Source organism: Anomaloglossus baeobatrachus, chromosome 2 (assembly GCF_048569485.1).
Source record: "Anomaloglossus baeobatrachus isolate aAnoBae1 chromosome 2, aAnoBae1.hap1, whole genome shotgun sequence".
Taxonomy (NCBI): Eukaryota; Metazoa; Chordata; class Amphibia; order Anura; family Aromobatidae; genus Anomaloglossus; species Anomaloglossus baeobatrachus.
This window is the reverse complement of record NC_134354.1, coordinates 329,702,845-329,730,809: the sequence shown is the minus strand read 5'-3', so window position 1 is coordinate 329,730,809 and position 27,965 is coordinate 329,702,845. Positions and strand designations below refer to the sequence as shown.

The following is a 27,965-nucleotide window of genomic DNA, read 5'->3' as shown; positions in this document are numbered from 1 at the left end:
TGTGTCTCTGTATGTATGCAGCAGAGCAGTGTGTGTGTGTCTGTATGTATGTATGTATGCAGCAAGCAGTGTGTGTCTGTAGCAGTGTGTGTCTGTATGTATGCAGCAGTGTGTGTGTCTGTATGTATGGCGCACAGCAGTGTGTGTCTGTATGTATGCAGCAGAGCAGTGTGTGTGTCTATGTATGCAGCAGAGCGGTATGTGTGTCTGTATGTATGCAGCAAGCAGTGTGTGTCTGTAGCAGTGTGTCTGTATGTATGCAGCAGAGCAGTGTGTGTCTGTATGTATGCAACAGAGCAGTGTGTGTGTCTGTATGTATGCAGCAGAGCAGTGTATGTCTATGTATGCAGAAGAGCTGTGTGTCTGTATGTATGCAGCAGAGCAGTATGTGTGTCTGTCTGTATGCAGCAGCAGTGTGTGTGTCTGTATGTATGTATGCAGCAGAGCAGTATGTGTGTCTGTCTGTATGTATGCAGCAGCAGTGTGTCTGTCTGTATGTATGCAGCAGAGCAGTGTGTGTGTCTGTCAGTATGTATGCAGCAGAGCAGTGTGTGTATGTATGCAGCAGAGCAGTGTGTCTCTGTATGTATGCAGCAGAGCTGTGTCTGTCTGTATGCATGTATGATGTGTATCTATGTATGTCAGTGTATATGACTGTATAGATTTGTCTGTTTATATGTATTTTTGTGAGTTTGTCTTTAAATATGTATATGTATGTGTACGTATCTGTATATGTGTGTTTGTCTGCATGTTTATGGGGCCCACTGGGACTCTTCCGCCCGGGGCCCACAAAAACCTGGAGCCGGCCCTGCCCAGAACCCACTTGGGCCGGGCCGAAGTGACTGAATTTGATGCGTGACATCACTATTTACGTAATGGTGGGGTGAGGTCAGTGGCCCAGCTATTTAACCCTTTCAGCAATACCCTTCTGGGCCCACTTTGGTGCCAGTTTTATATTTTTGTAGCCGCTTTTCAGTGTACTCACATCAGGGCTTCGCTGATTTGTATTTTATCATTGTGATTGTTTATTTTTATTATTAAACCTGTAAAAAAAACAAACAGAAAAACAAAGTGCAGAATAAGAAGCCAGCCTCAGCTTCGTCTAATATATGGTAAACGCTTGGCATATTATGGTGCCTATTTGCATACACGGAACATAGAAGTATCACCGCCCATACAGACCTCACCCCTCCACCCGATACACAGCTCAGGCAGAGCATGAGGGCACACATGACAGCCTGCAGCTGCACAGCGAGTCACGACATGCACAGGCTTCCTGAGGGCGGTCCTTGGATCGGAATTCTTATCACGCGGCTCAATAGCTTTTCGGTCTTCAATAACATGGCTTCTCACACACTAAACACCTGACACCGGAAGGAAAGGACACTACCTCTACCATGGAGATGCAAAACCTGCTTAGGACACCATGACTTAAGACCAATCAATGTCGAAAAGGAAGCAGCAAGTAGCCTATCACAAGCAAGACGGAAGTATGCTACACCAATCATAAGCACAGAACAGACCGACGCAACCAATTAGCAATCCAGAATAAACTACCGTAGCCACTCACAGTGTTCCTTGGGAGCGCTCTGGTGGGGCGGTGTCCCAGCTGGTTGACTTGGTAGTTACCCGGTGAAAGGAGCTGAGACCCCGGGGTTAAGGTGAGGCCAAGCGGCAATGATAATGTTCGGAGCAGTCACACGTGTAATTCTTCTATTACATGGGGGGCAGAAGTGGAAACGTTACTGACTACTGAGCTGCCTGACAAGTAATGGTGACTATGTACAACTTATGTGGACAATCAAAGACTGGATATAGGACAAGGGCTAATGATAATAACATGTAATATTATAGGGAGGCAGAAAACACAAGATGACATATAATACACATCTGGTGACACTGTATCTATAATAGGGAGGCAGAAAATACCAGGTGACATATAATACACATCTGGTGACAATGTATCTATAATAGGGAGGCAGAAAATACCAGGTGACATATAATACACATCTGGTGACAATGTATCTATAATAGGGAGGCAGAAAATACCAGGTGACATATAATACACATCTGGTGACAATGTATCTATAATAGGGAGGCAGAAAATACCAGGCGACATATAATACACATCTGGTGACAATGTATCTATAATAGGGAGGCAGAAAATACCAGGTGACATATAATACACATCTGGTGACAATGTATCTATAATAGGGAGGCAGAAAACACAAGATGACATATAATACACATCTGGTGACACTGTATCTATAATAGGGAGGCAGAAAATACCAGGCGACATATAATACACATCTGGTGACAATGTATCTATAATAGGGAGGCAGAAAATACCAGGTGACATATAATACACATCTGGTGACACTGTATCTATATATTATAGGGAGGCAGAAAATACCAGATGACATATAATACACATCTGGTGACACTGTATCTATAATAGGGAGGCAGAAAATACCAGGTGACATATAATACACATCTGGTGACACTGTATCTATAATAGGGAGGCAGAAAATACCAGGTGACATATAATACACATCTGGTGACACTGTATCTATAATAGGGAGGCAGAAAATACCAGGTGACATATAATACACATCTGGTGACACTGTATCTATAATAGGGAGGCAGAAAATACCAGGTGACATATAATACACATCTGGTGACAATGTATCTATAATAGGGAGGCAGAAAACACCAGGTGACATATAATACACATCTGGTGACACTGTATCTATAATAGGGAGGCAGAAAACACCAGGTGACATATAATACACATCTGGTGACACTGTATCTATATATTATAGGGAGGCAGAAAATACCAGGTGACATATAATACACATCTGGTGACACTGTATCTATAATAGGGAGGCAGAAAATACCAGGTGACATATAATACACATCTGGTGACAATGTATCTATAATAGGGAGGCAGAAAATACCAGGTGACATATAATACACATCTGGTGACAATGTATCTATAATAGGGAGGCAGAAAATACCAGATGACATATAATACACATCTGGTGACAATGTATCTATAATAGGGAGGCAGAAAATACCAGGTGACATAATACACATCTGGTGACACTGTATCTATAATAGGGAGGCAGAAAATACCAGGTGACATATAATACACATCTGGTGACACTGTATCTATAATAGGGAGGCAGAAAATACCAGGTGACATATAATACACATCTGGTGACAATGTATCTATAATAGGGAGGCAGAAAATACCAGGTGACATATAATACACATCTGGTGACAATGTATCTATAATAGGGAGGCAGAAAATACCAGATGACATATAATACACATCTGGTGACAATGTATCTATAATAGGGAGGCAGAAAATACCAGGTGACATATAATACACATCTGGTGACACTGTATCTATAATAGGGAGGCAGAAAATACCAGGTGACATATAATACACATCTGGTGACACTGTATCTATAATAGGGAGGCAGAAAATACCAGGTGACATATAATACACATCTGGTGACAATGTATCTATAATAGGGAGGCAGAAAATACCAGGTGACATATAATACACATCTGGTGACAATGTATCTATAATAGGGAGGCAGAAAATACCAGGTGACATATAATACACATCTGGTGACACTGTATCTATAATAGGGAGGCAGAAAATACCAGGTGACATATAATACACATCTGGTGACACTGTATCTATAATAGGGAGGCAGAAAATACCAGGTGACATATAATACACATCTGGTGACAATGTATCTATAATAGGGAGGCAGAAAATACCAGGTGACATATAATACACATCTGGTGACAATGTATATATTATAGGGAGGCAGAAAATACCAGGTGACATATAATACACATCTGGTGACACTGTATCTATAATAGGGAGGCAGAAAATACCAGGTGACATATAATACACATCTGGTGACAATGTATCTATAATAGGGAGGCAGAAAATACCAGGTGACATATAATACACATCTGGTGACAATGTATCTATAATAGGGAGGCAGAAAATACCAGGTGACATATAATACACATCTGGTGACAATGTATCTATAATAGGGAGGCAGAAAATACCAGGTGACATATAATACACATCTGGTGACAATGTATCTATAATAGGGAGGCAGAAAATACCAGGTGACATAGAATACACATCTGGTGACAATGTATCTATAATAGGGAGGCAGAAAATACCAGGTGACATATAATACACATCTGGTGACAATGTATCTATATGTTATAGGGAGGCAGAAAATACGAGGTGACATGTAATACACATCTGGTGACAATGTATCTGTATTCCTTTCTCGCCTTTTCATTGGGGGACACAGACCGTGGGTTATATGTTGTCTCCAGGGGAGGCTTGAAACTAAATATAAAAAAAGAGTTAGCTCCTCCTCCCACAGCATATAACCCCAGCTAGGCGGGAACTAGCTCAGTTCTTTTTAGTGTCAGCAGGGAGGCTGACACGTCTGGCCTGAGCCCCAGGCCAGCTCATGTTTTTTGTTTATTTATTTCTTTTCTTTGTGATTTTATTCTATTTTTGACTATGGGGCAATACCAGGGTGTGCTCACCCCCGTTCCCCCCGTGTACGGGCAGAGGAAACCTGGCGTGCAAAAGCCGTCAGTCTTCCCTCGCGCCCAAGTGGTCGGGTCTGCGTACCCCTCCAGGCTCCCTGGAAGCACCTCACAGAGGTAGCTCCAGAGGGCTAGGCAGAGCCGAGAGCCTGCTAGCCTTGAGCCTTGAGCCGAGAGCCTGCTAGCCTTGAGCCGAAGATGCGTCCCCGAGATCTCCGCATCCCAGGACCGACGCGTCTTCACACGGAGCAAGAGCTCTTGAGATTCTTGATTTGTTCTCTCTCGCCTCTAATTATCTTCTTCACGGCTCTCTAGATGCAGCCAGCTGGTCAGCCCTAACGGCAGCCAATGCTGTCTTCACCCGCAGGGTTCTGTGGCTAAAGATCTGGAATGCGGACAGTGCCTCCAAGAAGTCCATGTCCACACTTCCCTTCCAGGGTCTTCGTCTATTTGGTGAATCCCTGGACAAGCTCATATCTGAGGCGACGGGTGGTAAAAGTACCATTCTACCACAAAAGCGGCCTGTAGCCAGAAATTTCAAAAAAATCTTCTTGGCGCAGGCAGTCCTTTCGGCCTGCCCCCCAAAAGTCATCGGCCCAAGGACCGTCCCAACGCTCAGATCGAGGATCCGGTCCCTCAAGAGGCTCGTCTGGGAGTTCCCACTCCAAGCAGCCTAAATCCAAAGGACCTCGCTCTGTACAGGCGCCCTCAGCATGACGCCAGGTATCCCGCAGATCCGACTCCTGTGGGAGGGCGGCTTCTGCTTTTTCGGGATATCTGGCTGGACCACACTCACGATGCCTGGGTTCGAGAAATCGTCACCTCAGGTTACAAGATCGATTTCCATTCCCTGCCGGCCAACAGGTTTCTGCGTTCTCGTCTCCCAAGGTCCGAAACGCAAAACCGGGCCTTATTTCAGGCCATAGCTTCTTTACAAAAAGCAAACGTTATCATTCCAGTGCCCCTGGAACAGCGCGGCAAAGGTTTCTACTCAAACCTTTTTGTCGTTCCCAAAAAAGATGGCTCTGTCCGCCCTATCTTGGACCTCAAATGACTGAACAAATTCGTACGGATCCGAACTTTCCGAATGGAATCATTGAGCGCTGTACTAGCCGCCATGGAACCTGGAGAATTCCTAGCTTCCATAGACGTTCAAGATGCTTATTTACACATTCCCATATGTGTCTCTCATCAACGGTTCCTTCGCTTTGCCGTAGGACACCGTCATTTCCAATTCAGGGCCCTCCCCTTTGGGCTGGCCACTGCGCCTCGGGTCTTCACAAAGGTCATGGCGGCCGTCATGTCCATTTTACACCCCAGAGGAATCCTGGTCGTTCCCTATTTGGACGACCTTCTTGTCAAAGGGAGCTCTCCTCACGTTTGCTCAGAAAGCGTGCAGATTTGCCTAGACACGCTGTCAAGGCTAGGGTAGCTTGTCAATTTCAACAAGTCATCCCTCATTCCTCATCAGCGCATCACCTTTTTAGGTATGCTGATAGACACGGCTCAGTCCCGGGTTTTCCTTCCAGAGGACAAGAGGTCTTCCCTGATCCGGGCTGCCCAATCCCTCCGCTCTCGCCGTCACACATCCCTTCGGAACGGAATGAGAGTGTTAGGCAAGATGGTGGCGGTCATTGAAGCTGTGTCCTTTGCCCAATTCCATCTGCGCCCTCTACAACTGGATCTTCTATCCTCCTGGGACAAGAATCCAGCTTCCCTGGACCGGTCAGTCCGCCTGTCTCGGTCGGCGCTCAGCTCCCTCGTCTGGTGGACTCAAGCCTCATCCCTATCTCAAGGGGAGTCCTTCCGCCCAGTCCACTGGCATGTAGTCACGACGGATGCCAGCCTGATAGGCTGGGGGGCGGTGTTTCTCCACCACACTGTTCAGGGACGCTGGTCTCCTTCCGAGCGCTCTCTGCACATCAATGTTCTGGAGATCAGAGCCATATTTCTGGCCCTTCAGAATCTTCAACCCTTATTACTGGGCCTCCCTGTTCGGATCCAGTCAGACAATGCCACGGCCGTGGCTTACATCAACCGTCAGGGAGGAACTCTCAGCAAGGCAGCGATGAAGGAGGTATCCAGAATTCTTCCTTGGGCAGAGAAGCACATCCCCATCATTTCAGCTGTCCATATCCCTGGGGTAGACAACTGGGCCGCAGACTTTCTCAGCAGGCAGGGTCTAGCGGCAGGAGAATGGTCTCTCCACGACGAAGTGTTCCATCAGATCACTCTACGTTGGGGACTCCCAGATGTGGACCTCATGGCGTCTCGAATGAATGCCAAGATACGTCCCTTCATATCTCGGTCGAGAGACCCGCTAGCGCTCGGCTCCGACGCTCTAGTCTTTCCATGGTCGCAGTTCCGCCTACCCTACATCTCCCCTCCGTTTCCTCTCATTCCGAGAGTAATCAAGAAAATCAAAGCGGAGGGAATTCCGGTGATCCTCGTGGACCCGGACTGGCCCAGGAGAGCCTGGTACCCAGAGCTCCTCCAACTTCTCAGCGACACTCCCTGGCGTCTTCCCGACCGCCCGTATCTTCTGTCGCAAGGGCCAATATTCCACCAGAATACAGCACAGCTGCATTTGACGGCGTGGCACTTGAATCCCTGATTCTAGCCAGATCGGGTTTTTCTTCCAGGGTAGTTCATACCATGCTTAATGCTCGGAAGCCTTCCTCCACCAGCATTTACCACAGGACCTGGAAGACCTATCTTTCCTGGTGTGACTGTCATGGTCGGTCACCCCTGACCTTTTCAATCCCTAATGTTCTTGCCTTTCTGCAAGACGGTCTGGACTCGGGTCTTGCTCTCAGTACCCTTAAAGGACAAGTTTCTGCCTTGTCGATTTTTTTTTTTTTTTTTTTTTTTTTTTTTTTTTTTTTTTTTCCAGAAGCAGCTGGCTTCTCGCCCTCAGGTCCGTACCTTTCTTCAAGGGGTAGCGCATTTGGCCCCTCCTTATCGCCACCCCTTAGATCCCTGGGATCTGAATCTGGTTCTCTGAGTCCTTCAACTTCCTACTTTCGAACCTCTGAGAGAAATCTCTCTCCAGCGACTGTCTTGGAAAGTTGCCTTTTTGGTCGCTATCACCTCTATCAGGCGAGTTTTCGAACTGGCAGCTCTTTCCTGTCGTTCACCTTACTTGATATTCCATCATGATAAGGTGGTCCTTCGGCCTTCCCCGCCTTCCTTCCGAAGGTCGTATCCTCTTTCCACCTGAACGAGGACATTGTGTTGCCGTCATTCTGCCCGGCCCCAGTCCACTCCTTTTGAGAAAGCCCTTCACAATCTCGATCTTGTCAGGGCTCTGCGGATCTACATCTCCAGAACAGCGCCGTTGCGCAAGTCCGTTGCCCTTTTCGTCCTCCCAGTAGGACACAAGAAGGGCGACCCGGCGTCTAAATCCACGATTTCTCGATGGATCAGGACTGCCATCTGTGAGGCATACAAAGCACGAGGTGCCGTTCCCCCTCAATCTGTGCGGGCCCAGTCTACACGAGCAGTGGGTGCCTCCTGGGCTATCCGCCATCAGGCCTCGGCGGCCCAACTTTGCAAGGCCGCTACCTGGTCCAGTGTGCACACGTTCACAAAATTCTACAGAGTGCATACGCATGCCTCTGCGGATGCTGCTCTTGGAAGACAAGTCCTTCAGGCGGCAGTGGCCCATTTATAAGTGGCCACTGCTCGGTTCTGACAGTGTTTTCATATGAGTTCACTGCAGTTGCAGTTGTTAGTCAGCTCTTAGTCTGATGTTATACACTGTTATTAGTTCAGTTCCCACCCAGGGACTGCTTTGGGACGTCCCACGGTCTGTGTCCCCCAATGAAAAGGCGAGAAAGGAAAGGACATTTTTGTGTACTCACCGTAAAATGTCTTTCTTGGAGCCTTTCATTGGGGGACACAGCTCCCACCCTTGTGGTTTTCGTTATCCTTTTCCTACTGCTTTTACACCAAACTGAGCTAGTTCCCGCCTAGCTGGGGTTATATGCTGTGGGAGGAGGAGCTAACTCTTTTTTAAATTTAGTGTCAAGCCTCCCCTGGAGACAACATATAACCCACGGTCTGTGTCCCCCAATGAAAGGCTCCAAGAAAGACATTTTACGGTGAGTACACAAAAATGTCCTTATTATAGGGAGGCAGAAAATACCAGGTGACATGTAATACACATCTGGTGACACTGTATCTGTATATTATAGGGAGCTGGAAAATACCAGGTGACATGTAATACACATCTGGTGACAATGTATATAGTATAGGGAGCTGCAAAATACCAGGTGACATATAATACACATCTGGGGACACTGTATATATTATAGGGAGCTGGAAAATACCAGGTGACATGTAATACACATCTGGTGACAATGTATCTATATATTATAATGAGGCAGAACACACAAGATGACATATAATACACATCTGGTGACACTGTATCTATATATTATCGGGAGGCAGAAAATACCAGGTGACATATAATACACATCTGGTGACAATGTATCTGTATATTATAGGGAGGCAGAAAACACAAGATGACATATAATACACATCTGGTGACAATGTATGTCATCTTGTGTTTTGTGCTTCCCTATAATATACAGATACATTGTCACCAGATGTGTATTATATCTGTATATTATAGGGAGGCACAAAACACAAGATGACATGTAATACATATCTGGTGACAATGTATCTGTATATTATAGGGAGGCAGAAAATACCAGGTGACCATATAATACACATCTGGTGACAATGTATATACTATAGGGAGCTGCAAAATACCAGGTGACATGTAATACACATCTGGTGACAATATATCTGTATATTATAGGGAGCTGGAAAATACCAGGTGACATGTAATACACATCTGGTGACAATGTATCTGTATATTATAGGGAGCTGGAAAATACCAGGTGACATGTAATACACAGCTGGTGACAATATATCTGTATATTATAGGGAGCTGGAAAATACCAGGTGACATGTAATACACATCTGGTGACAATGGTTCTATGTACAGTGTATATTATGTATTATTATAGAGAGGTAGCAAATACCAGGTGATGTAATAAACATCTGGTGACAGTGTATATATTGTAGGGTGCCAGAAAATGCCAGGTGACATGTAGTACATTGTTACTAGATGTGTATTGCATGTCACCTGGTATTTTCCGTCTCTCTATACACTGTACGTAAATTCACTGTCACCAGATTTTTCCCACAATTATACATAAATGCTGAAAGAATTGACATGCTGCAGGTTTAAATCTACAATAAATCTGCAAGGAGAAAATACTCAACGTGTGTATGGACTTCAAGATTCTTGTTCCCTCTGCTGACATCAGGAAAGCAATCAGCTTTTGTCACAAATCTGCACTGAAATACTCATCGAAAAGGCGACAAATCTGCAACATGTGACCATAGCCTTAATTTTCAAGACTTCTGCATTTCACCCTGACATGCTGGATTTCTGCTTTTGACCCAAATCCTGACTGATGACAGACTAATTTCGTCTAATCAGTAATTAGAGATGATCACATTTTCTGTGGTTGTTTTTACATCCGCTATTTGAGGATTGACTACAAGTTCTCAAAGGAATTGAGATCTGGGGAGTTTCCTGGCCTTGGAGGTAAAATTTCAATGCTTTGTTCACCAAGCCACTTTATTATCATGTGGGCCTTGTGACATGGTGTCCATCATGCTGGAAAAAACATTGTTCATCACTAAAGTGCTCCTGGATGGTTAGAATAAGTTGCTCTTGGAGGATGTTTACATACAATTCTTTATTTATGGCAGTGTTCGTAGTTCCATGGATGAAATGCATCCCAACACTTATGCTACTTTTCACACTTGCGTTGAACGGCATTCGTCACAATGCGTTGTGTAACGCATGTGACGGATGCCTTGCAAAAAGTGCGATAATAAAGGCAACGGATTCCAGTGAAATAACGCATTGCGTTAAGTTTTTTTTAGCCGAGAGAGAGCCCTCATCTTCATCGCACACACCCCGACACTACCGCCCTCATCTTCACTGCACACACCCCGACACTACCGCCCTCATCTTCACCGCACACACCCCGACACTACCGCCCTCATCTTCACCGCACACACCCCGACACTACCGCCCTCATCTTCACTGCACACACCCCGACACTACCGCCCTCATCTTCACTGCACACACCCCGACACTACCGCCCTCATCTTCACCGCACACACCCCGACACTACCGCCCTCATCTTCACCGCACACACCCCGACACTACCGCCCTCATCTTCACCGCACACACCCCGACACTACCGCCCTCATCTTCACCGCACACACCCCGACACTACCGCCCTCATCTTCACCGCACACACCCCGACACTACCGCCCTCATCTTCACCGCACACACCCCGACACTACCGCCCTCATCTTCACCGCACACACCCCGACACTACCGCCCTCATCTTCACCGCACACACCCCGACACTACCGCCCTCATCTTCACCGCACACACCCCGACACTACCGCCCTCATCTTCACCGCACACACCCCGACACTACCGCCCTCATCTTCACCGCACACACTCCGACACTACCGCCCTCATCTTCACCGCACCCCCCCCGACACTACCGCCCTCATCTTAACCGCACACATCCTGACACTACAGCCCTCATCTTCACCGCACACACCCCGACACTACCGCCCTCATCATCACCGCACACCAGTGGATTGTGTCTCATAGACGCCTGCCATGATTAACCTAGGACTTAGTGGCAGCTATGGGCTGCTGCCATTAACTCCTTATTACCTCGATTGCCACCACACCAGGGCAATTCGGGATGAGCCGGGTAGAGTCCCGGGACTGTCACATCTAATGGATGTGGCAATTCCGGGCGGCTGCTGGCTGATATTGTTAGGCTGGGCGGCTCCCCATAACGTGGGGCTCCCCATCCTGAGAATACCAGTCTTCAGCCGTGTGGCTTTACCTTGACTGGTATCAAAATTGGGGGGGACCGCACCTTTTTTAAAATTATTTATTTATTGTACTGCACGATATAGACCCGCCCACCGGCGGCTGTGATTGGTTGCACTGAGACAGCTGTCACTCAGCGTCGGGGCGGGTCTGACTGCAACCAATCATAGGCGCTGGTGGGCTGGGGAAGCAGTGAATACTAGATGGAATAATGAGCTGCCGGCTTTTTCAAAAGAGGAAAAGTCGCCGGAGCTTTGTGACAACTGTGCAGCGTCACGCCCGTGATCGGTGAGTATGAGGGGGTGGGAGAGACCAGGATGAATTTTAAACGATTTCGATCGTTCTGCTGGACATACTGAGCATGCGCAGTAGAACATGACGAAATCCGTCGGTGGATTCCGCTGCTCAGCGCATAGCGGCGGAATCCGCCACCATAGACAATCATTAGACATCGTGGCGGATTTCAACGGAATTTGTCAAGGTGCGCTATTTTAACGACACAAAAAATGCTACATGCAGCGTTCCTTCCGCTCGACGCAGCGTCAAAATAACGACACTGCATCGTGCAGCAGATGCAACGCAAGACCATCCGTTGCTATCCGTAGCTAATAGAAGTTTATGAGGAATAAAACTGTTTCCTGCAACGGTTACCGTGATTCCTCAAGGCTGCGGATAGCAACGTAAGCCATCCTACGCAAGTGTGAAAGTAGCCTAAAGGCCCTGTCACACACAGAGATAAATCTATGGTAAATCTGTGGTAAATCTGTGGTTGCAGTGAAATTGTGGACAATCAGTGCCAGGTTTGTGGCTGTGTACAAATGGAACAATATGTCCATGATTTCTCTGCAACCACAGATCTGCCAAAGATTTATCTGTGTGTGTGACGGGGCCTTTAGGGTTAACTTTTCTTCTATGGACAATCAAAGTCCTCTGCAGTCCAATCCCTTGATTTTTCTTATTGACTGACAAGAAGTACAGGGATAGGACTGTGGTAAAGTTATTTTCTCAGATGAAGACCTCCTTCACACTGTTAGGGACATCTGGCTAAAAAATTGACGTCTTTTAAACATCCTGCCGAGATGTATTTTGTAAAATATACTTTGGTCAAAACTTTTTAAATGGATACAAATTTAGAATTTTGCAACATATGCAACTTCAGTTTTTACAGTGGCAATTTCTGATAACTTTAGATTATTAGATTATTAATCGTGATCAGATAAATTGCACTAAGTCCTTGCTATAAAAATTAATTTAAACACAAAAACTGAATTTATCTTGAGTTTCCCTGTTACCTGATTTCAGTGATCTTCTCGTTGGCTCAGGAATAAATGTTAACGAGGGCAACACAGCTGATATCAAGTTGTCATTTTGATTCAATTACAACAGCACTCTGGCCATTTTAAAAAGGGATGGGTGCTTTAAATCAATGTCTTCTGTTAACCCCTTAACGACCCTTGACGTACTGGGTACATCATGGTGACATGGTGCTAAACGACCCAAGACGTACCCAGTACGTCATGGCGAAATCGCTGCCCCGGAGCCCCCGTGAGTGTGATCGGTGTAATCAAATAGTAGATTCGGGAAGGAGGGGACCTCTGCCTGACCTCAGGAGGGGTGGTGCCTCCTCCTCGAACCTACAGAGGCTGTGATTGGCTGATTAACGCCGCTCAGCATATTACAGTCACTGTAATGTTCCAGCCATTGAAATCCAGCCCTGATCAGAGCAGCTGTAGCTCTGATCATTGGCTGGAGCTGGGTGATCGGTGCTTCACCCGCCCCCAGCTCTGATTGGAGAGACCGGTCTTGTGACCGATCTCTCCAATCACCGTGGATCTGGTGCCGGTGACCTGTGTCCATCCTTGAAAGCTGAGGAGAGCGGTCGCCCATCGGTAAGTTATAGCCCCCCGATCCAACACTGTCCCCGCCACGCCGCTGTCCTGAATCGCCACGCCGCTGTCCCTGATCGCCACGCCGCTGTCCCTGATCGCCACACCGCTGTCCCCGATCACCCCGCCGCTGTCCCCGATCGCCAGCCACGCCGCTGTCCCCGCCACCGCCAGCTACGCCGCTCACCCCGCCGCTGTCCCCGATCGCCACCGCCAGCCATGCCGCAGTCCCTGCCACTGTCCACGTCGCCAGCCACGCCACTGTCCCCGCCACCGCCAGCAACGCCGCTGTACCTGATCACCCCGCAGCTGTCCTTGATCGCCACGTCGCTGTCCCCGCCAGCCACGCCGTCGCCACCGCCAGCCACGCCGCTGTCCCCGCCGCCGTCGCACCCACCTTTTTCAGCCGCCTTTGCCCCCGAATCGGCCGCCACTGTTCCCAATCGGCCACCGCCTCCTCCATCGGCTGCCCCTTCTCCATCCGCCACTACACCCCCCCCTCCATGTGCTGCAAGCTGCCCCCCCTCCATGTGCTGCCTCCCCCCCCTCCATGTGCTGCTTTCCCCCCCTCATGTGCCATCGCTCTCTCCCATCAGACTCTGCCCCCCTCCCCGATCTGCTGCCTGCTCTCTCCCATCCTCTTCATCTACTGCCCCCTCTCACCCTCCTCAATCTGTTGCCTCCTTCATCTGCTGCCTCTTCTGTCTGCTGTGATCCTGCTGCCTAGATCCATCCTGTAAGGTAGCTATCCCCAATCTCACCCCCCTATCCTCCGCCGCTCCTCCATCCGCTGCGCCATTTCCGATCCTCCATTTTCTGCGCCCTTTCCCATCCTCTGCTGCTCCTCCATCCGCTGCGCCCTTTCCCATCTTCCATCCGCTGTGCCCTTTCTCATCTGCCGCCCCTCCATCCGCCGCCGCGCCTTCTCGCATCACACTATCCAGCGCAGTTGGTCGCTTCCAGACTGGAGCGGATGATGCGGTGCGAGACTCGTGCATTGCTCTCACGTTTTGGCACTGGTTTTAGTGGCAGGCGCTCATATTTTTTTTTTTATTCATTTTTACTGACGTCCGTATTTTTTATTTCGCCAAACTAATTTTTTTGTATATGGGGGTGTCTAGTTTCCAAAATGTTGTCACATGTGGGGGAGCTCCATTGTTTAGGCACCTCAGGGGGGGTCTCCAAATGCAACATGGCATCTGCTAATAATTCCAACCAATTTTGCTGTGAATTGGCGCTCCTTCTCTTCTGAGCCCCGTCGTGTGCCCAAACAATTGATTTCCACCACATATGAGGTATCGTCGTACTCAGGAGAAATTGCACAATACGTTTTATGGTGCATTTTATCCTGATACCCTTGTGAAAAAAAAGCTACCTGTTTGAATAAACAATTTTGTGGTAAAAAAAAAAAATATATATATTTTCACGGCTGAACATTACAAACTTTTGTGAAGCCTCCAGGGGTTCAAAGTGTTCACTAAACAGCTAGATAAATTCCATGAGGGCTCTAGTTTCCAAAATGGGGTCACTTACGGGGGAGCTCCATTGTTTAGGTACCTCAGGGGGTCTTCAAACCCGACATGACGTCCGCTAATGAGTGCAGCTAATTTTGCACTCAAAAATTCAAATGGCGCTCCTTGCCTTCCGAGCCCTGTCATGTGCCCAAACATTTGATTTCCACCACATATGAGGTATCTGCGTACTCAGGAGAAAATGCGTGATACATTTTATGATGCATTTTTCCTGATACCCTTGTGAAAATGCTAAATTTTATGGTTAAAGTAACATTTTTGTGTAAAAAAAAAAAAAAAAAAAGTTTTTTGTAAATTTTGTTGGAAAAATGAGAAATTGCTGATGAACTTTGAACCCTTCTAACTTCCTAACGGAATTTTTTTTTTTTCCAAAAATTGCACTGGTGTAAAGTAGACATGTGGGAAATGTTATTTAGTAACTATTTTGTGTGACATATCTCTCAGATTTATGGCCATAAAATTTTGAAAATTGCAAAATTTTCAAAATTTTTGCCAAATTTCCGAAATTTTCACAAATAAACGCAAAACATATTTTAGTGGTAACAAAATTTACCACTGACCTGAAGTACAATATGTCACGAAAAAACAATGTCAGAATCGCCAGGATACGTTGAAGCGATCCAGAGTTATAACCTGTCAAAGTGACACTGGTCAGAATTGCAAAAAATGGCCGGGTCTTTAAGGTGAAAACAGGCTGGGGGCTGAAGGGGTTAATCATGGTTACCTTCAAGGAAACATGCAGTCATCTTTGCTTTGCAAGAAATGTTCAGTTGGTGTAAAAAGGCTTCTAATATTGAATCCTAGAAAGTCTAACAAGGGTGAGGACCTTCTCCTAAGAAAAATTCAGCAATAGGGTCAGTTCAAGAAGAGTAAAAAGATTGTTCAGGAATGGTGGCAGGCTGGTTTCATTGCATCCGCATCCAGACTTGGGCTATGTGTCCACGGGAGAATGTAGCTGCGGATTTTTCTGCATCAAAATCCGCAGCTTTCCCGCAAAATCCGCACCTTTTCAAAGGTGCAGATTTACCGCAGAATTGCCGCGGATTTGATGCAGAGTTTGGTGCGTTTTTTTTTCCCCCAATTTTAAAGCCAAAATCCGGATGAAAATCCGCAACAATAATTGCAGATTTTTCCGGATCAAAATCCGCACGAAATCCGCTGCGGAAAAATCCGCAGCGTGGGCACAGCATTTCCAAAATGCCATAGAAATGGCTGGGAAGTGCTTGAGCTGCAGATTTTCGGGAAATCCGCGGCTTTTCCGCGAGAAATCCGTGCATTTTCCGCAGCGTGGGCACATAGCCTTAAGGTGGACTTTTGAAGGTTGACTTGGTGTCAAAAAGGGCAGCAAAGAATCTACTACCCTCCAAGAAAACAAAGGACAAACTGGTTTTCTGCAGAAAGTACAGGGATTTGATCGTAGAGGACTGGGGTAAAGTTTTCTCTGACCAAGACCCTTTTGGACTGTTGAGACATCTGGAAAAATTGGCCTGGCCAGAAATGTGAGCACAACAATGACTGCTTTGTCATGCCAACAGCACCCTGAAACCAATTGTTTATGGGGCCGTTTTTCATCGCATGGAGTGGGATTACTCACGGCTGTACCTAAGAAGCCTACGTAAATAGAGAATATGATTTCAACATCCTCCAAGAGCAACTTCTCACAACATCTAGGAACGATTTGGTGATTAACAATGCTTGTTCCAGCCTGATGAAGCACCATGTCGCAAGGCAAAAGTGATTATAATGGTACATTCTCCAATTAGTCTATAGTCAGAAGTGGGGTGCCTCAATGATCTGTGCTAGGACCGATTTCTTTTTGTTTTGTTTTTTTTTTATCTCTTTTATTAATGACCTTGTGGCTAGGATTAAGAGTAAATTGTCAGTCTTTGCTGACGACACCAAACTATGTAGCATATTAGAAACTGACCTTGATAGTACAATATTACAAAATGATCTGGATAAGATGTAGGAATGGGCAGATCCTTGACAAATGAGATTTAATGTTTCTAAATGGAAAGTAATGCACCTAGGACGGAGTAATCCTATAAGTGCGTATACATTAAATGGAAGTAAACTTGGGACTACAGAACAGGAGAAGAACTTGGGTATTCTTATTACAAATAAGCTCAGCAGCAGTAGTCAATGTCAAGCAGCAGCTGCTAAAACAAACAAGATTGTAGGGTGTATAAAAAAAGAGATTTGTTCCTGTGATCCCAACGTATTGTTACCCCTCTATAAATCACTTGTGAGGCCACATCTGGAATGTGGGATCCAGTTTTGGTCTCCACATTTTAAAAAGGAGATTCAGAATTTAGTCAGTTCAAAGGCTGGTAACTAGACTACTACAAGGAATGGAAGGCCTCCCATATAATGAGAGGTTGGAAAAGTTGGATTTGTTTAGTTTAGAAAATCGTAATCTCAGAGAAGATCTCATTTATATGTATATATACATGTGTGGTCAATATAAGACTGGCACATGACTTATTCCTTCCAAAGACAATACTAAGGATCAGGGGACACTCACTGCAAGTGGAAGAAAAGCGATTCCGGCAGCTAAATAGGGAAGGGTTGTTTACAGTTAGAGCAGTCAGATTGTGGAATGCCCTACCACAAGAGGTAGTAATGGCAGACACTATAACAGCTTTTAAAAAAGGGCTGGATGATTTCCTCTGTGCACACAACATTGTCGGTTATAAATTATTTAGTGACAAAATATGTAATTGGTGGAGGAAGGTTGAACTAGATGGGCCTATATCTTTTTTTCAACCTTGTAACTACCGCATGTATGTAACTATGTATGAATCCCATTGAGAACCAGTGGTCAGTCCTCAAAAACACTGAAATCGTGATCAACTTCAAGCACTTATTAGACAAAAATGATTTGGCCAAAAAGCTGATATCTAGCATGACAGGGTACATTACAAAAGCCTTGAAATATAAGGGTCAACACTGTAAATATTGAATCCTTACATAAACTGCATGTATTTGTTTATAAAAGGTTAAAACCATATGAAATGGTTAGTGTTACTCCCATCACCAAGGTCCTATCCCAATATGTAGTAGGTGTAATTATAATATTAGCAAATAGATTCATTTAGAAATGTAGTCTAGTTCTCCTGATAAAGTCATGTATCTACTCCCCCTCCCCCCACAAAACCAACTAGCCCAGCAATCCTTCCAGTCTTACAGGGGCAAAGATAAAACCGGACACTGGAGCTACCCTAAAGGAGTGAAAAACATCTTGGTCTCCCCTAGTCAGGAAAAAGTATGCCAACCAATTAGGAGGTCAGATCTCCAGATTCCTTCCCCAGTGACAGTCAACAACTTCCAACCAGTGGATCATACACACGATCCAAGAGGGTCTGAAGATAGACTTTCTCACCTACCTCCCACATTGCTTGAAAGTAACCTCCCTTCCAACATGGGACTTCCGGGAGCTACTCCGCAAATCTTCGGGACTTCCAGAGGTCCGGAGTGATCTCCCTTGTCCCTACAGCAGAGATCAATATGGGTCATTATACCGATTGATAATAAACTTAAAGCCACTGAACCAGTATGTTGTCTACAAACTCTTCAAAATGGAGTCCTCAGATCCATAATCCCTTTGATAGGTCAAAATTTTGTCATGACGATTATAGATCTACAGGAAGCATACTTCCATGTGCCCATTCATCCCTCCCATCGAAAGTTTCTAAGATTTTCAGTGCGACAGGACCAACAGGTCCAACACTATTAATTCAACATACTTCCGTTCAGGATCTTATCCGCACCCCGGATCTTCACCGAGATCATGGCAGAGGTTGTTTCTTTCATCAGAAGCAGGGCTGTGGAGTCGGTAAGCCAAACCTTCGACTCCGACTCCTCAATTTCTATGGCACCGACTCCGACTCCTACATATATTGCTTATAGTTAGGTGAAAAATTTATTGTAGTACATGAACATGTGTATGTGAACATCAGACATTTAATAATTTTTATGATACAATAATCAAGATATTTGGATAGAACACAAAATATATTCATTGGAATACAACTTTAGAAAACAAAAAACTGTAATAAATTGTAAATATGTAATACACTATGTAATATACAGTAGATTACATATATATCTTGTGTGTGTGTGTGTATAATATATATATATATATATATATATATATATATATAATATATATATATATAAATATTGTATTACATATTTACAATTTATTAGTTTTTTTGTTCTAAAGTTGAATTTAAAAATATATATTTTATGTTCTATCTAAATATCTTGATTATTGTATCATAAAAATAATTAAATGTCTGATGTTCACGTTGTACTACAATACATTTTTCACTTAAATATAAGGATTATACTAAATGTTATTATTTAGTAAAATATTCAGCACATTCTGCATTGCACTACTGTCCCCAATTTATTATATATTTTAGGAGTCGGAGTCGGTGCATGTTATACCGACTCAGACTCCACCAAAATGAGCTCCGACTCCACAGCCCTGATCAGAAGGCTGAACATTTGTATCATACCATAACTAGATGTTTCCTCGTTACACCCTCAGTTCCCCTCCTAACAGATCACATAGTGAAAACTCTCGAGATCCTTCGATCCCTGAGATGGTTGGTAAACCTATGCAAATCAGATCTGTCCCCCGCAACTGAGAAAAAAATTCCTGGGAGTCCTATGAAATTCACATGCGCTGACATTCTTTCTTACAGAAGATAAAGGGAAGTACGTCGCAAAATCTAGGTCTTTCGAGACCAGAGGTCACCTACCATCAGGTCAACAATGTCTATGACTTCCTGCATCCAAGCGGTAGCCTGGACCCAAGCTCATACAAGGACTCTTTAGACTTATGTCCTATCCTCCTGGGTCAGTCCTCACAGATCTCTGAACAAGAGTCCCCCTCCCAGGTCATGTAATGGCTTCCCTGGCCTGGTGGCTAAATTTAAGAAACCTACGGAAAGGAGTAACCTGGCACCAAGATCCGGTAGTAGCACAGTCAACCTTTCAGTCTGGGCACCCGATATCAGCTGCCATTCCTCGAACTTCAGGGAGCTGAAGGCAGCAGCGGCTCTAATCCAAGAGTCCAATGTAAGAGTCTACTCTGACAACGTGACAACAGTTGCTCATATACGCCACCAGGAAAGAACAAAACACAAGAATTTGATTCCATCTGAAGGAATATACAATATTATATTTATATTATATATATATTATAATATATATTATACAATATATCTGCCAATATACAAGCAGACTTCCTCAGCGGGCAAGACATCCACCCAGTAGAGTGCAGTCTGAATCTGGAAGTTTACCAGATGCTGACCAAATAATGGGGCCAGCCACAAGTGGACATGTTCGCATCCCATTAGAACAGTAAGGCAGATAACTACTTTTCCCTAAACCAAAGGGACAAGTTCTAGGTGTAGATGCATTTGATCACATGTGGAACTTCCAACTGGCATACGCCTTTCCGCCAATTCTCATACTGGCAAGAACGCTCCAAAAGATTCGGACAGAAGGCGTCACCACCATTCAGATAGCCCCATGTGGCCCAAGTGAAGCTGGTTCGGAGCTCTAACAAACTTGGCTCGAGATGGTCCCCTGATACTTCCTCAGATCAGCAACCTTCTCCATCAGGGTCTTGTATATCATCTGGACCCTCAGACTAAAACCGGCTGCTGAAGCCACCATCTTAAAATCCAGAGGCCTCTCTGACAGTGTAATCAGAACCCTGCAGAGGAGCAAGAAACCTGTAACCAACGCCAGCCACTGGAAAATATGGACGGTATTCACTTCCTTTTGCAAATCTAAACCCCTGGATCCATTCCATCTCAGTATACCACAGATCCTGGACTTCTTGCAAAACAGGTTCGAGCTAGGCCTTACACCTAGTATATTTTTAAAATATGTAGAACACTGCTGTATATCCTCACATAGAAGACACTGCCATTGCTGTGTACATCATATAGGAGACATTGGGACTACTGTGTACATCACATTGGTCGGAACGCATAGATTGCTAACTCTGCCCACAAAGAATGTCTTGAAGCAGCCATCATTACTACAAAAAAATAAAAAAAAAAATAGGCCTCATCTAAATGGCCCCCTCCAGGGCTAAGCACCCTTGTACACCCATCATTCTCACACAAGGTTTTAATTTTGAGCTTTACCTAGTTTTATTTTCACTCCCTATTCAGATGAGCCCTGGTGTGGCAAATTGAGAGGTAAGATATTTTGTGTATAGGGTCATCCATATTAAAGGAGCATCTTGACGTGGTTGTATGGCTTTTGCATGCTTTGATAAAAAATGCAATGTACACAGCAATATTGGCTATCATGTATTCATTAAACGCAGTGTGTTGACACATTGTGTATGTATATGAAGCCATTGTTATGCTGCTGCATTCATTAATGAACGCTGCATGTACAGAAAACTTAAAAGGCGGGTCGGCAGCCCATCTGGAATTAGCATGAAGACTGGATCAGCTGACATTTTGCGGCCCACTATCCAGACCTTCGCCACCACTGTTCTACAACCTATACAGCCACTCCACTAGCTTGATTAGTATAATCATGACAGGATCCCTTAGGCGGCATAGTTACGCCTGATGAGAACATAGTTTTGCCTGTACAGACGTCACCTTTCACTAGTGCGACCACACTTAGAATACCATGTACAGTTTGGGCTCTAGTGTATAAGAAGGACACATCTGAACTACAGCGGGTGTAGAAAAGAGGAATCGATGAACTAAAATACCAAGACCAGTTATCCAATTTAGGAATATTCAGTTTGGAAAAAGGAAGGTTAACTGGGCAATATTACCATCCCCTGTGTAATACTAAGGAAATCCTGGGAACATGAACTGTTGGTGATTTTTGAGTACTAGAGAGATGGGGAACACTGGTGTGCGGGATAGAAGGTTTAATCATAAACACATTTGCAGATTCTTTTTTGTAAAAGCAGTGAGACTGTGGAACTCTCTGCCACATGATATTGTAATGGTTAATTACAGGTGCAAGATGGGCCTGGATGCCTTCCTTGAAAAATATATTACAGGTTACAGGTGCTAGATTCTGTGACCGGACCTTGATCCAGAACTAGTCTGATGTGGTGGATTAGTATTTGCTTCATGGGTTGTTTACCTTCTGGATCAGCATGATTAGTTTGAACTCAATGGACTTATAGGGAATTTGTCACCAGTTTTTTTGCCATATAATCTGAGAGCAGCATAACGTAGGGGCAGATCCGGATTCCAGGAGTGTGACTTACTAGGCTGCTTAGTGTAATTTTGATAATCTACTGCTGATTAATCAGTGATTTTATCATTAGAGGACTACTTGACATGTTGCCTAGGTTGTCCAGTATATTTATGATCTCTGTATAACTGCTAGATCTGCAGTAGAGAAAACATTGAGTTTATCAAAATGACAGCACACAGCTCAGTAAGTGACATACCGCTGGAATCAGGGTCTCTGTTTCTACATTATGCTGCTCTAAGATGAGGTAGCTAGAAATGAGCAGACCTATGGAAATTTGGTTCAGTGGGTACAGCTGGACTTTTTCAAAAGTTCGGTCTGGGATCAGGACGTGACCTAAACCCTAATAGAAGTGACTAATTGTCTCCGACAACATGAAGCCAGCCATATCACCTCAAGAAGCGGGTGGGAGGGATTTTTTTCCAGCACCCATGACAGCACCCTTACATTGCACAACTCGTGGTGCTGTCATGGGTTCAGAAAAAACACATTACCGGTAAGTAATTACGTATTTTTCCAGCACCCATGACAGCACCACGAGTTGTGCAATGTAAGGGTGCTGTCATGGGTTCAGAAAAAACACATTACCGGTAAGTAATTACGTATTTCCTTCTTTCTTTTTCTTTTTTTGTGCACACTACATCAGTTGCTGTTCTTACTGCCAGTGCAAGCCAATCAAGCACTGTAACTGGATAGCACTGCGCTGAGCACAGAGTGGTCCGCATACGTAAAGCACCCGATCTCCGAACTCGAACTCTGTTTTTTTTTTTCTTGTAAAGTCTGTGTTCGGAACCTCAGGTTCACTCATCTCTAGAAGTAACAAAAACCTGCTGACAGACTCCCTTTTAAGGCTCCTTTCAGACTTTTGTGTTTTTGTGTTTTTTATACATGTGACATCCGTGTGATTTAGGGCTCATGCGCACGTAACTGCTGAATATTCTGCAGCAGTTTGACAGCACATGTGTGCGTCAAAACGCTGCAGAAACACTGTATAATGGTTGCAGTTTTTCTGTATAAAAAAAAAGCAGATTTCATGCGCTATGGATGCTGCCCCACCATACAATGGGAGCTGCATCCATAGCGCACAAATTAATTGACATGCTCATTTGATGAACGCACGGATTTGGGTCAACATTTTTAATTTTTAGTGGTTTTTTTTGTTTTGTTTTTTTTTTTTGTGTAAAAAAATGACGTGGGGTCCCCTCCATTTTACTAAAACCAGTCAAGGTACAGCGGACAACTGGGGGCTGATATTATTAGGGTGGGAAGGGCCATGGTTATTTGGTCCTTTCCAGTCTAACAATAGCAGAACGCAGCCGCCCCAGAAATGTTGCATCCATTATATGTGCCAATTGTGGTGCTGGACACAGCTCTTCCCATTGCCCTGGTGCAGTGGCAAACAGGGTAATATTTGTGGGGTTGATGCCAGCTCCATCTGGCATCAAGCCCTGGTATTAGTAATGGGTGGCGTCTAGCAGACATCCCCATTACTAAACCAGTGGTTGAAAGGAGAATAAAGAAGTTTATTTGAACAAAAAAAAACCTGTCTCCAGCCTTAAAACACAAATTTGTGTTTGTTTTTTTTTTTTGTTTTTTTTTTAAATATAGAAATGGTCTGCCGTTATCCATGGTGAGGTCTCACGACGTTCCCCAAAAGCGAACCTGAAAAGACATAGGAAAATTATTCAATAAATAAAGACAAGAGGCACCCTCTTTTCCAATTTATTTCCCTGTCAAAGCCCTAATCCTGGTCCGTCATAATCCAATTAGGGGGGGGGGGGTCCCACGTTGATCCCATACTGCTGGCACATTCAATGAAGAACCAAAGTTCCCCATGGTTTGTGAGAGCAGCCCCTGCAAGAACACACACACTGCTGTGTATGCTTTCCTGCGGTGACCTGGACCTTATAAGATCAGCACAAGTCACCGCAGGGGTGCTCTTGTCAGTGTGTGTGCGGGTGCAGCAGTAACGTCACGGGTTAATCAGAGTTCACAATGAACTCTGATGAACCGATGAAGTCACAGCCTCTACACCTGCGGTAGCGTGGGTGTCACTGGGGTGTCGTCAAGGTGTCATTGGAGTTCCTTGGTTAATCTAATGACCCCTGACGTCACTGCACACACACAGACTGCTGGATACTCACTTGTCCTGGCGCTGCTGCTGCTTCCAGCTCCTCAGTGCAGTACATATGCAATGTCTAATAAGCGGGAGTCGGAAGCAGTGCCAAAGACAGCAATGCTGCAGACAAGTGAGTATGTAAAATAATTTGTTTTCAAAGACATGTGTTTTCTCCGGTACGTGTTACACGGATCACATCCATGTGACATCCGTGCTGCCAGAGAAAAAACGGACATCTCTCCATGTGTGTGTGTGCGGGGACACACGGTCCGTGTGAAAACACGGCTGTGTGAGTAACACCATAGAATGACATGGGTACGTGTGGCACCTGTGTTAAAAACGGATGTCACACGTACCTGAAACACGGATGCCTGAAACCGGCCTAAGTCTACCCTCTTACTAGAGGGGCGTAGCCTCACGTAATTCAAATTTATTGAGAGAGACCTCTGCCCTCTAGTTGGATTCTGGCCAGGAGTATGCATATCACGGCAACATGACCACCATTCCTGGCTCTGAAACCACAGTGTGTGCGTTGGGAGGATTCTTAAGCCGGCACTCACATAGAGTGACATATAGAGTGACTGCAGGCTTATGGATTTAGACCTGGCAACTGTTTAAAAAAAACTATAGAACTTGAACAACCCGCTCTTAGATGCTGCAACCCTCGTAGTAAACTAAAAAAAACAAAAACAAACCATAATCACCTTCTGGACCAGCACCATCTCAGTAAGGTAAGGGCCAAGTCTCCTGACACTCGTGTGACCTTTGTGATGTCGTAAGTGCAGCAAATCTCTAGCCACTATTGGACTTTAGTGCTCACACCTTCCCCAGACCATGGCTTTTTGTCCAAGGAAAGTATTAGCAAAGCAGTCAATTAGCAGCTTTTGATTGGCTACAGCATTCATGTGACAAAACAAGTGCTCCCAAGTGCTGGGAGACCCAGCTCTGACATTGCGGGGATGGCACAGTGTGGGACATAAAGATAAAAAATACTTCATTTTATTCAGGCGACTACAGCATTCAAGGATTTGTCCAAGTGGCAGTCAGTCCCCTTAAGTGGTTCATTGGGATGGTTGAGATGCTTTCGTATGGGGTGGTAGACTGCAGTTTTGAAAACCCTCATATGGTTGTAATGTAAATTGACACACTTTGCATGTATTTTGTTCAAAACGTTCTAGGTAAAATGTGAAGAAAAAAAAAAAAAAAGGTAGACTTTAGCATTTTCTGGTCTGCTACTTCTTCCATTTCTGGCCATTTGCATTATGAGGCTGTGGTCAGCAGCTCTAACACTAGGAATTGCCATCCTTTCTGAATGTATACCGATAGATGAATATCCTGTAAATACACAAGTACAGATGCTGCATATGTTGCTGTGTTGTTTCTTCTGGGGCAATGCTTGCTTGGTCTGTATCAGCCTCTGTCACTTTATGTACCCCATTCCCTGGTCTGTATCAGCCTCAGTCGCTTTCTGTACCCCATTCCCTGGTCTGTATCAGCCTTTTGACAACATGGACTCTTGAGTGCCATGCATGAGTTTCTTAACATTCAGCTGGACATGAAGATATTTTGTTTATGGACGGTGTTAAGCCCTTTCTGACTCAGGAGTCTATTGTTAAAGTTCTTGTTGACTCGTGTAATTACCTTGGCCAGAGAGGATCAGATACTCAGACAAATCAATTGTGCGAACCTCCATTGTATTGCTATGTGTATTTGGATGCGATGTGGCTTGGTTGTTTCTCCCTCATCTCTGTCAGAGCTTTACTGCTGGGGATATTTTTGCATACAGCTTGAGATCTAGCCAATAAGAGCCCAGTCTTATCCACCAATCGTGAAGACCCCGGTGGTCTGTATGGAGAGCTCAGGGGTATAAGAAGGAGGACTGTCCATTTCCCAGGTTGACTCTTGCTACATGCTACCAATCTAGGACCTGTGGATCCGATTGGCAAGCCATAGCTGAACCTGGATTACAATACTACATGGACTTCAGCATCGAATGCAAGGATTTGGCTGAAATATCAAAGACTACCTAAGGAAGGAATCCAGCTTGGGACAATCCAGTCATATGACTAAAGGCTTTGCGGTCCTCAGCCAGCTTCTTAAATTTGGCGTTATTCCATTCTTGGTGGGTGCCCGCCGAAAGCGGGGCTCTGCTGGTTTGGAGTAAGTAGCCCTGGAAGCTGAGGCACGGACATTCTAATCCCTGGTGAGCCAGCGGAAGGGTGAGAAACTGTTGCCGGTTACATTCTGTGGTTTTGCTGGTTATGTGCCATATGCCGTTAATTGTTAGGGGATCCAATAAAGTCTTAATATTGTGATTCCCTCACCCTGTGTTGTCTGAGTAGTGTTCCGCCCATGGTTAAGGAGGTCGGGCGTTCAGTTGGGATGAGCCCTAGGCCAATGCTGTCTTTCTAAAGGCGGCCGAGACACCCTCTGACCACCGTGTCTCCACAATTGGTGGCAGCGGTGGGATACTACTCAGCCTGGTTTATCCAGGGGAGCTGCAGAGGACTGGTGTTCTCGGACACCGTCCAGGGCTCAACAACCAGGGAGGCACATAAGCATACCCAACAAGCCATAGGGGAGGCATTCAGGTTTCCGACGCTGCCATGTCCAACCCCACCAGCTCAGCCATGGGATAAGGACCGGAGAGGAGTTACGACAGCAGCAGTAAATTGAGGCTACAGGATCTGTGCCAGATGCGAAAGATTGAATACAGGAACAATGACACTCGGTTGGACTTGATCCGGAAATTGGTCCATTGGGAGATTCAGAATGATGCAGAAGATGATGAGGACACCGCCGATGTGGTACCAGAGGATGCAAACTGTGTGTCTCATCCTAGATCCAGTGACAGTCTGGAAACAAACCAAGCCCAAGCAGACCGAGTCAAGGAATTGTTGGCTGTATTGGGGCCTGAAGCTTCATGGGAAGAGAGGGCTGGTGTTCGGCAATTAGTGTTGGGAGTTCCAATTTCTTTACCACCAGCACCTACCTCCAGGATAGACCACCACCAAGGAAGTCCTCTTCGCTACAGGGGCATGCCAGTGTTTAATGATTCCAGCACTGAGATAGATGAACACTTGCAAAACTTTGAGGTGCTAATGCGTATGCACCAGGTGCCCACAGCTGAGTGGTCCAAATTACCTGTGGACAAGCTTACCTGTCCGGGCCCAGGAGGCTGTCCGATCACTTGGGCCTCAGGACTGCTTGGACTATGGAATTATTAAGGACACTTTGTTGGCCCTTTTTACCATAACCCCTGAGAGATATCGCACTATGTCTCGCCAGGGTGTCTCTTACGTCGAATTTGGCAGTCAACTCTGATGACACTGTAATCGCTGGCTCTATGGTCAGGCTGCCCACTCCGCTGCTGCCCTCCGGGATGTGATAGTGCTCGAACAGCTGCTGGAGAAGATGGACACGGAAATCCGAGAATGGGTAGCTGACAGGAAGCCCGACACCCCAGAGCAACAGCGCAATTGGATGACAAATTTACAGCCAACCGACCCAGCTGGAGGCCCAATAGGCCCACCGATCCCAGGAGGTCCCTCAACCATGGATCCCAGCGACCTCCAGACTCCCATGCTGGACTAAAGGCCCAGTCACACTAAACAACTTACCAG

The 27,965-nt window shown here is 45.4% G+C and overlaps 1 protein-coding gene across 1 annotated transcript in view; it reads left to right on the top strand.

Annotated features, from left to right (window-relative positions):
• Positions 1–1,555: 1,555 nt before the first annotated feature.
• Positions 1,556–27,965, top strand: part of WASF2 (WASP family member 2) — a 94,742-nt gene continuing 68,332 nt past the window's right edge. Inside the window, exon 1 of the mRNA XM_075335921.1 lies at positions 1,556–1,661. The gene's annotated coding sequence lies outside the window, so the exon portion shown is untranslated. The remainder of the gene's footprint in view (positions 1,662–27,965) is intronic.